Raw genomic sequence first — 7,500 nt, 5'->3', positions numbered from 1 at the left:
CCGCCTGTTTCCCCAGAGATACTAATCACAGTGGGCTAAAAATATCCTTCCCATGATGCTCCCTGAGGAAACCTCTATGCCTATTGTGCATGTGTGTACATGTCTGTGTATGTGTGAGTGTCAGGGGAAGTACACACTGTGACGTCGTGGAATCAGAGCCAGGATCCCAGCTTGTGTTAGTTTTAATGAAAACTTAATTAGCACATATCTATTTGGCTCTCAGGAGGCTGTCCATATGTGTGTGTGTGTGTGTGTGTGTGTGTGTGTGTGTGTGTGTGTGTGTGTGTGTGTGTGTGTGTGTGCGTGTGCGTGTGTGCGTGCGTGTGCGCCTGCGTGTGCGTGTTTGTGTTTGTGTCTGGTTCAGGTGTTGTGTCATTGTAGAAGTGAAAGTTGCCTCCATAAACACATCCATGTTTGACTCAACAATTTATGTTACTTCTTACTGTGCTGTGCTGTGCTGTGCTGTGCTGTGCTGTGCTGTGCTGTGCTGTGCTGTGCTGTGTGTGTGTGTGTGTGTGTGTGTGTGACTGTGTGTGTGTGTGTGTGTGTGTGTGTGTGTGTGTGTGTGTGTGTGTGTGTGTGTGTGTGTGTGTGTGTCTGTCTGTCTGTCTGTCTGTGTGTGTGTGTGTGTGTGTGTGTGTGTGTGTGTGTGTGTGTGTGTGTGTGTGTGTGTGTGTGTGTGTGTGTGTGTGTGCGTGCGTGTGTGGGGTTCAGGTGTTGTCATTGTAGAGGTGAAAGTTGCTTCCATAAACACATCCATGTTTGACTCAACAATTTATGCTACTTCTTACTGTGGTGTGTGTGTATGTGTGTATGTGTGTGTGTGTGTGTGTGTGTGTGTGTGTGTGTGTGTGTGTGTGTGTGTGTGTGTGTGTGTGTGTGTGTGTGTGTGTGCGCGTGCACTCGTGCATGTGTTCACTCCCTGACATTTCAATCCCATAGAATCTATGTATCCTCTCACTCCATTGACACAGCAGTACTGCTGTTACAATGTCAGCTAAGACTGTTGACTTAACAGAATATTGTGCATATTGCATAACAACACAACAACATAACATAACAATGCTTGATATAGTAGAACATATGGCAGAATGTGTCTTATGCAAACAAATGACAGAAAAGACAATGCACAATTACATAAGGCTTGCAGTATGTCTTAAGGACATCAACCGAAACAATCTGTCCCGTTATACAACCTTATGTAGTTTTAGTAAATATTGAATATTTAGACCATCTTGTGGTAACCAAAGCAATCCAAAGCGAGTGCCCTCGTAAAATAGAGAATAATAAAACAACTACCTTACTTCATAAGCCACATCAAATAGTAAAATGTAAAAAAGATACTTGAACATACCTTAACAAAAGAATGAGTGTATATTAGGGAACATAAACTGTAGAGCCTATGGGGGGGAAATGGTCCAAATTTAAGGAATCAGAATCAGTTCATTATGTCACATCACAGTTTTACAGGTGTAATTAAGCAATGAAATTATAATTTTTTCAGTGCTCCATCGTTTTGCAGTATTCCGTGAGAAGAGAGAGGACAGAGGTAGAGTGAGAGCAAAGGGAAAGAGATAGAAAACTGGTTAAATAGAGCGAATAAAGACATACATATATATTTTACAGTACCCTTGTGGGAGAAGCATAAGTTTTGACAATTGACCGTATTCACACAGCAGCCATTTTGCACTTATGTCATACTTAGGGGAATGTGGTCAATGATCAAATATAAAGTGAGGCTGCTTTCTTAAGGGTGTTTGAGTATGACGTCATTGCGGTGTGGTGTATGATAGCTGCCGACAGTTGTTGAGAGACGCTAAAGTGCGAGTTAAGGCACCAGTGTGGCCTATACAGCTATCCATCAGCTTAGCTGCTGACACCAGGCTTATAGCTGAACTTGGATCAGCTTTCCCCCATGAGAGTGTTTGTGAGAAGAGGGCAGAGAAGGGCGAGAGCTATAGAGAAAGGTCAAGGCTTGATTTATACTTTGCTGTACGGCGTATACGCAGTGTTGCACGGCGTACAAAAAGCAGATCTACAAGCTCACAAAGCAGTGCACTGAGATGCATCGTGAGCTTGTCGATTGGCTATTCTCAGCACACGACACTGGCGCATAAGAGGCAGGTGCCGGAGCAGAGCTCAGGGAAGGTGTTGAAGAGGTGAAAGTTGCTTCCATAAACACATTCATGTTTGACTCAACAATTTATGTTGAGCATTTATGTTTAAATCAGCAGGTACCCAACATACCCTGCACATGTGGATTTCAGTTCGGCCCATCCCCTCTTCCCTTATAACCCTTTTCTCTCTCACTTTCAACAAAGTATAATCACGTTAAGGAAAATAAAAGCAATCTTTTGTTGGGCAGCAGAGAGCAGGATTTGAAGAAAAAAACTGGGGGAAACAGAGCCACAGTGTGCTGGGGAGAGAGAGATAATGAAACAAAATGACGAAGCAAAGGGGGGGTTAGATGGTGGGTGTGACGTATACAGTATAGTGTGTGTGTGTGTGTGTGTGTGTGTGTGTGTGTGTGTGTGTGTGTGTGTGTGTGTGTGTGTGTGTGTGTGTGTGTGTGTGTTCTCTACCACTGAGTTATTGCTTGTTGTCCTTCCTCCACCCCTTTGACCCATTCAGCCAGCCAGCAAGCCATCCATCCATCCAAACATCAATCTATCCTTCCACCCAGTCAAGCATCCATCTATCTATCCATCCGACCAAACATACAGTGCTCCATCCAACCAAACAATCCATCTTACCATCCAACCAAACATCCATCTGTCCATATCTGGCCAGCCGTCCATGCATGTATTGTTTCATCACAGGACATAACTCTGATCTGTACACTTACTGTAACTTACTTTTTTTATAGCTTCCACTCTCACCCTCCTTCTCTCCATCCTCCTCCTCTGCTCTCCTCCTCACGTATTCCAATGATCTGCCTTCCTTAAATCCCTCCACGCTTCCTCCCAGCTCTCACTCTTTTCACTCCCCCCACCCACCACCCTACCTTTCCTCACCTTCCCAGCATCCAGCCTCCTACCATCTCCCCTTACCCACTCTCTTTAGACCTTGACACTAATAAAAGCATCACGTCGTAGCAAGCAAGTCGTTTTCTCACTCTATTCATAGACCTCACACGTCGTCCCCTTTCTCCATCTCTCTGCCTACGGTCCCCCCTCTCTTAGTCTGTCTTTCTCAGCTCTCTTCATCTGACCCTGATCCCCATTAGAGGAAAAATCTATTCTGTCTTGGCTATCAGTCAAAGAGCTGCTACAGTAACCATTTGAACCATTACCCACTTGGTCATGCTTGGGAGTGGCTGAATATTATCATCAAATCAAAGTGCCCTTTGCACCAACTACAAAATATTCAATATTAAATCAAAGTAATAAAATAAATAACATTTGCAAGCCCTTTATCTGCAAGCACTTTATCTGCCCCATATTTCTTTATACTGTGTAAGCTATATGTCCTACAACTAAGCTTTAAAAGATTTGTTTTGTAAGATAGGGTGACAAAGGACGAATTAAAGTCACATAAGTGAGACAGAAGAATAATTGCTTTCCTGGGCTCAGTGTGGCTAGGATAAAGTGTCCCCAGGTGCTGGTCTCGGATCACTGTCTATATTCAGAGGACTAATCTGAGCCATTAGAGGGGAAACAGGAAACTGACCCAAGGTTGGTTTCAAGAGGCGACTTGACCTTACCCTATTTGTACAGTTTGTCCCCTGCTTCATCACTGGAAAGTCACACTCACCGATGCACGCACACGCACTCACTCACTCACTCACTCACTCACGCACACATGCACGCACTCACTCACTCACTCACGCACACACACACACGCAGGCACGCACACACACACGCAGGCACGCACGCACGCACGCGGCAACGCACGCACTCACGCACACATGTATGCACTCACTCACTCACTCACTCACTCACGCACTCACTCACTCACTCACTCACTCACTCACTCACTCACTCACTCACTCACTCACTCACTCACTCACTCACTCACTCACTCACTCACTCACTCACTTTTTCAGTTGCAGTTTGGCTGTGGTTCCTCCGTGATGATGTTGATCCATATTGTGTTGCTACTGACATGAATCCTATTTGTGTGTGTGTGTGTGTGTGTGTGTGTGTGTGTGTGTGTGTGTGTGTGTGTGTGTGTGTGTGTGTGTGTGTGTGTGTGTGTGTGTGTGTGTGTGTGTGTGTGTGTGTGTGTGCTTATGTGCAGAATAAAGAATTTTGATTTTGATATTGACTGGAGAAGATGGACTGAAGATGGATAAAGAAAGCTATACAGAAAGGGAAAAAGGCCCCCTATCTCATCTCATTTTAGACTTGACCAGGCCATGCCATGCCAGGCCTGCCTGCCTGTAATCATAGTTAGATTAGCTCACCCTCAATCATCAGGACCAGCTGGTTAAATATAGAACGTCCAGCTTTGGACCTGATCCTCCCCTAATGCCCCCCACTCTATGTTAACATCACTGACATTCATAAGAGGGCCCATGGTGTGTGTGTGTGTGTGTGTGTGTGTGTGTGTGTGTGTGTGTGTGTGTGTGTGTGTGTGTGTGTGTGTGTGTGTGTGTGTGCGTGTGCGTGCGTGCATGTTAATGCCCAGCCCAGTCTCAGAGCTCAGCTGACAGTCTGGTCAGCCTGTTGTGTACTGGATGTGTGTGGATCTCACCACAGACAGCTGTCATCAGACAGAACAATGGAGGTGCTGGAGCACAGACACAGCGTTGATGTTGGAAGCCTCCTGAAAGGACAGAATGGTTTGGGGCTGGCCGGTAGCGACCTAAGTGACATGGCGGACACCCATGGCAGGGTAGGGGCCCTTGGGCTCGACACAGACCCAGAGATGGCGAAGGCTCTAGGGATCCAGGAGGTGGGCGAGGTGGGCGAAGTAGGGGCCCTAGAAGTGTTCCAGCCAGGAGAGAGCGGAGAGGAGCGGGACTCGTCCGTGGCTCTGGTAGATGCCTTGAAGTGCCAGGTGAAGATAACTACACGCCGCAGCCTGCATCTACGCATAGCCAATCACACTGCACGGGATGTTTATGTGCGGCTAGTGGGCCACGGCGGACGCATCGCTGGAACCGGTATGAGACAGAAAAGTAAAATCGAATGGCATGGACTGGACACACAGCAGAACTGAGTCAGAGATATTTTTGACTTTGCTGCAAAAAGTTATTAATTAGTGTAGGGTTTCTATGTTATCTGCTCTATAACTCGACTAGTAGAATTAGAGAGAGGTTTTCTATTTAGTGTTTAAAACATAATATATTTGTGTCCAAAATGTTGGGGATTTTGTAGTAGGTGCAGTATTTTGCCTCTTTGTCACCAGTAAATACAATTTGCAAAGAGCTATGTAATTGACAATGTCCCCATAACCCAAATGAATGGCTATATGTTTCTAATATAGATCCTATAACCAGTTGGAACACGCTAGCTGTTTAGATCCCATAACTCTAAGAGGGATGGGCTCATTGTAATTGGAGATTTGGTTGTTAGACGACTCTTACCGTAGGCCATAAGTAATAATTGAGTTGTACGATTTTGGGATATGTTTCTGTTGTTTGAAAGGGTGAAGCTAGACTGCTAAAGACTAAAAAAAAAGAAAAAAAGACAGACAGACATGAGTACAGACACATCACAACAAATCCTCAATGAAGGCAAGTGTAATTTTATCTGGATGGCTCTATTGTCCAATGATAGTCGATTCTATTGCTTAAGCAAACAAATTGGTTTAGCTTAGCAGTTGGGTTGACAGGTTTGTTGGTGCTAAATGTTTGGCAACAACTCCACGTATCATCTGTCAAACATTCTTAGACTCCCGAGAGACCACAAACTCTCTGTGTGTGTGTGTGTGTGTGTGTGTGTGTGTGTGTGTGTGTGTGTGTGTGTGTGTGTGTGTGTGTGTGTGTGTGTGTGTGTGTGTGTGTGTGTGTGTGTGTGTGTGTGTGTGTGTGTGTGTGTGTGTGTGTTTGTGTAATTGCGTGTAATTGCCCCACACAGATGGCGTGCTTGTGAGAAAGAGATGCAATTGTGCTCCAGTACGTGTGATAAATAGCGTAGCCTACAAGACAGGGTCTAGTAATGGTGTGGCTTCACTGTGCAATCTGGATAGCAAATGGTCAGGTGTGCAGTTTGTGAATGAAGCAGCAATAATGAGGTGAGCTGTGATTGGCGTAGTCAGCTGAGTATTGATAAGCATAATACTGTATATCTTGAACAATGCCTACACAATCACATCATCATATCATCATTGGTGTGATAACATGTGAGCATTAGCCTACATATTAAATGTCAAGCGTGTGTGTGTGTGTGTGTGTGTGTGTGTGTGTGTGTGTGTGTGTGTGTGTGTGTGTGTGTGTGTGTGTGTGTGTGTGTGTGTGTGTGTGTGTGTGTGTGTGTGTGTGTGTGTGTGTGTGTGTGTGTGTGCGTGCATGAATGCACATGAGGGAAAGAGTGCCACATGTTCATGCTTGTATACACAGTACTAATACAGTACTGTATTAATACTCTCTCTAATAGCCCCTTTCAATTAATTGTATTCTATACTATTTATAACATGAGTAAGAGTATGGAGTTGTATGGTTGTTTATGGCTATAGGTAGGTGAAGAGATTGTCTAACAGCTGTGCCAAAGAATGGGAGAGAGGCATTTTGAACATCTGAATCATCTGAATTCATAAGATGAATTTGAAAGGTATTCCCTAAGGGTACGCCAAATTCACACCAACAACGGTGAGCAGTTTTATGTGGGTTTTGTAGTTGTAGCGTACAACTACAAAATGTCTGAAACTCCCATGTACACCTTTGTACTTCTACTCCATGGCTATTTCAGACCACACCGTGCTTCGGGTTGTCTCTACGTGGCAGCGGAAAAGTTGACTTTTCTCAACTTTGCCACGTTGCTTTTTATTGGCTCTGCCTCCTACCGCAGCAGGGAAGGCGACAATGTATTGTATACTGTAGCACTTTTGACTGAAACATTTTCAAAATATCTCTTGATTTTTTTTACATTTATATGATATTGATTATATACACAGGTATTATGAATTGGTGCATTGATTCAATAATACAGACTCATTACAGATTAATAATACCATTAGGGCATTTGTTTTGGTGTTGACGATGAGACTGAATAGTGCCTGGTCCAAGTTAAATACACCTGTCAACACATGCAGAGTACTGGGAAAATCCCATGCTCTCTCTCTCTCTCTCTCTCTCTCTCTCTCTCTCTCTCTCTCTCTCTCTCTCTCTCTCTCTCTCTCTCTCTCTCTCTCTCTCTCTCTCGCCATCCCTTTCCCTCTCTCTGCACGCCGTCTCTCTCTGTGTTTGCGCGGGTGAATGACATACAGGAATCTAGCGGCTTGCTGTGTGAATCAGCCGATCTGAGAATAGGCAAGCCACACTGCAAAGTCCTGGGTGTCAGTTGAAATGTGAGTGACTGTGAGTAAACCCAGAGGAACTATAGGAGTTAAATGAAC

General features: G+C 44.6%; 1 protein-coding gene across 1 annotated transcript in view; it reads left to right on the top strand.

Annotated features, from left to right (window-relative positions):
- Positions 1-7,500, top strand: part of frmd3 (FERM domain containing 3) — a gene marked incomplete at its 5' end in the record, with an annotated part of 72,119 nt that overhangs the window by 57,118 nt on the left and 7,501 nt on the right. The gene's annotated exons all lie outside the window — the stretch shown is intronic.

The sequence above is a fragment of the Gymnoscopelus braueri genome, assembly GCF_963280865.1.
Source record: "Gymnoscopelus braueri genome assembly, chromosome: 7".
Lineage (NCBI taxonomy): Eukaryota > Metazoa > Chordata > Actinopteri > Myctophiformes > Myctophidae > Gymnoscopelus > Gymnoscopelus braueri.
This window is presented reverse-complemented; position numbering and strand designations above follow the sequence as displayed.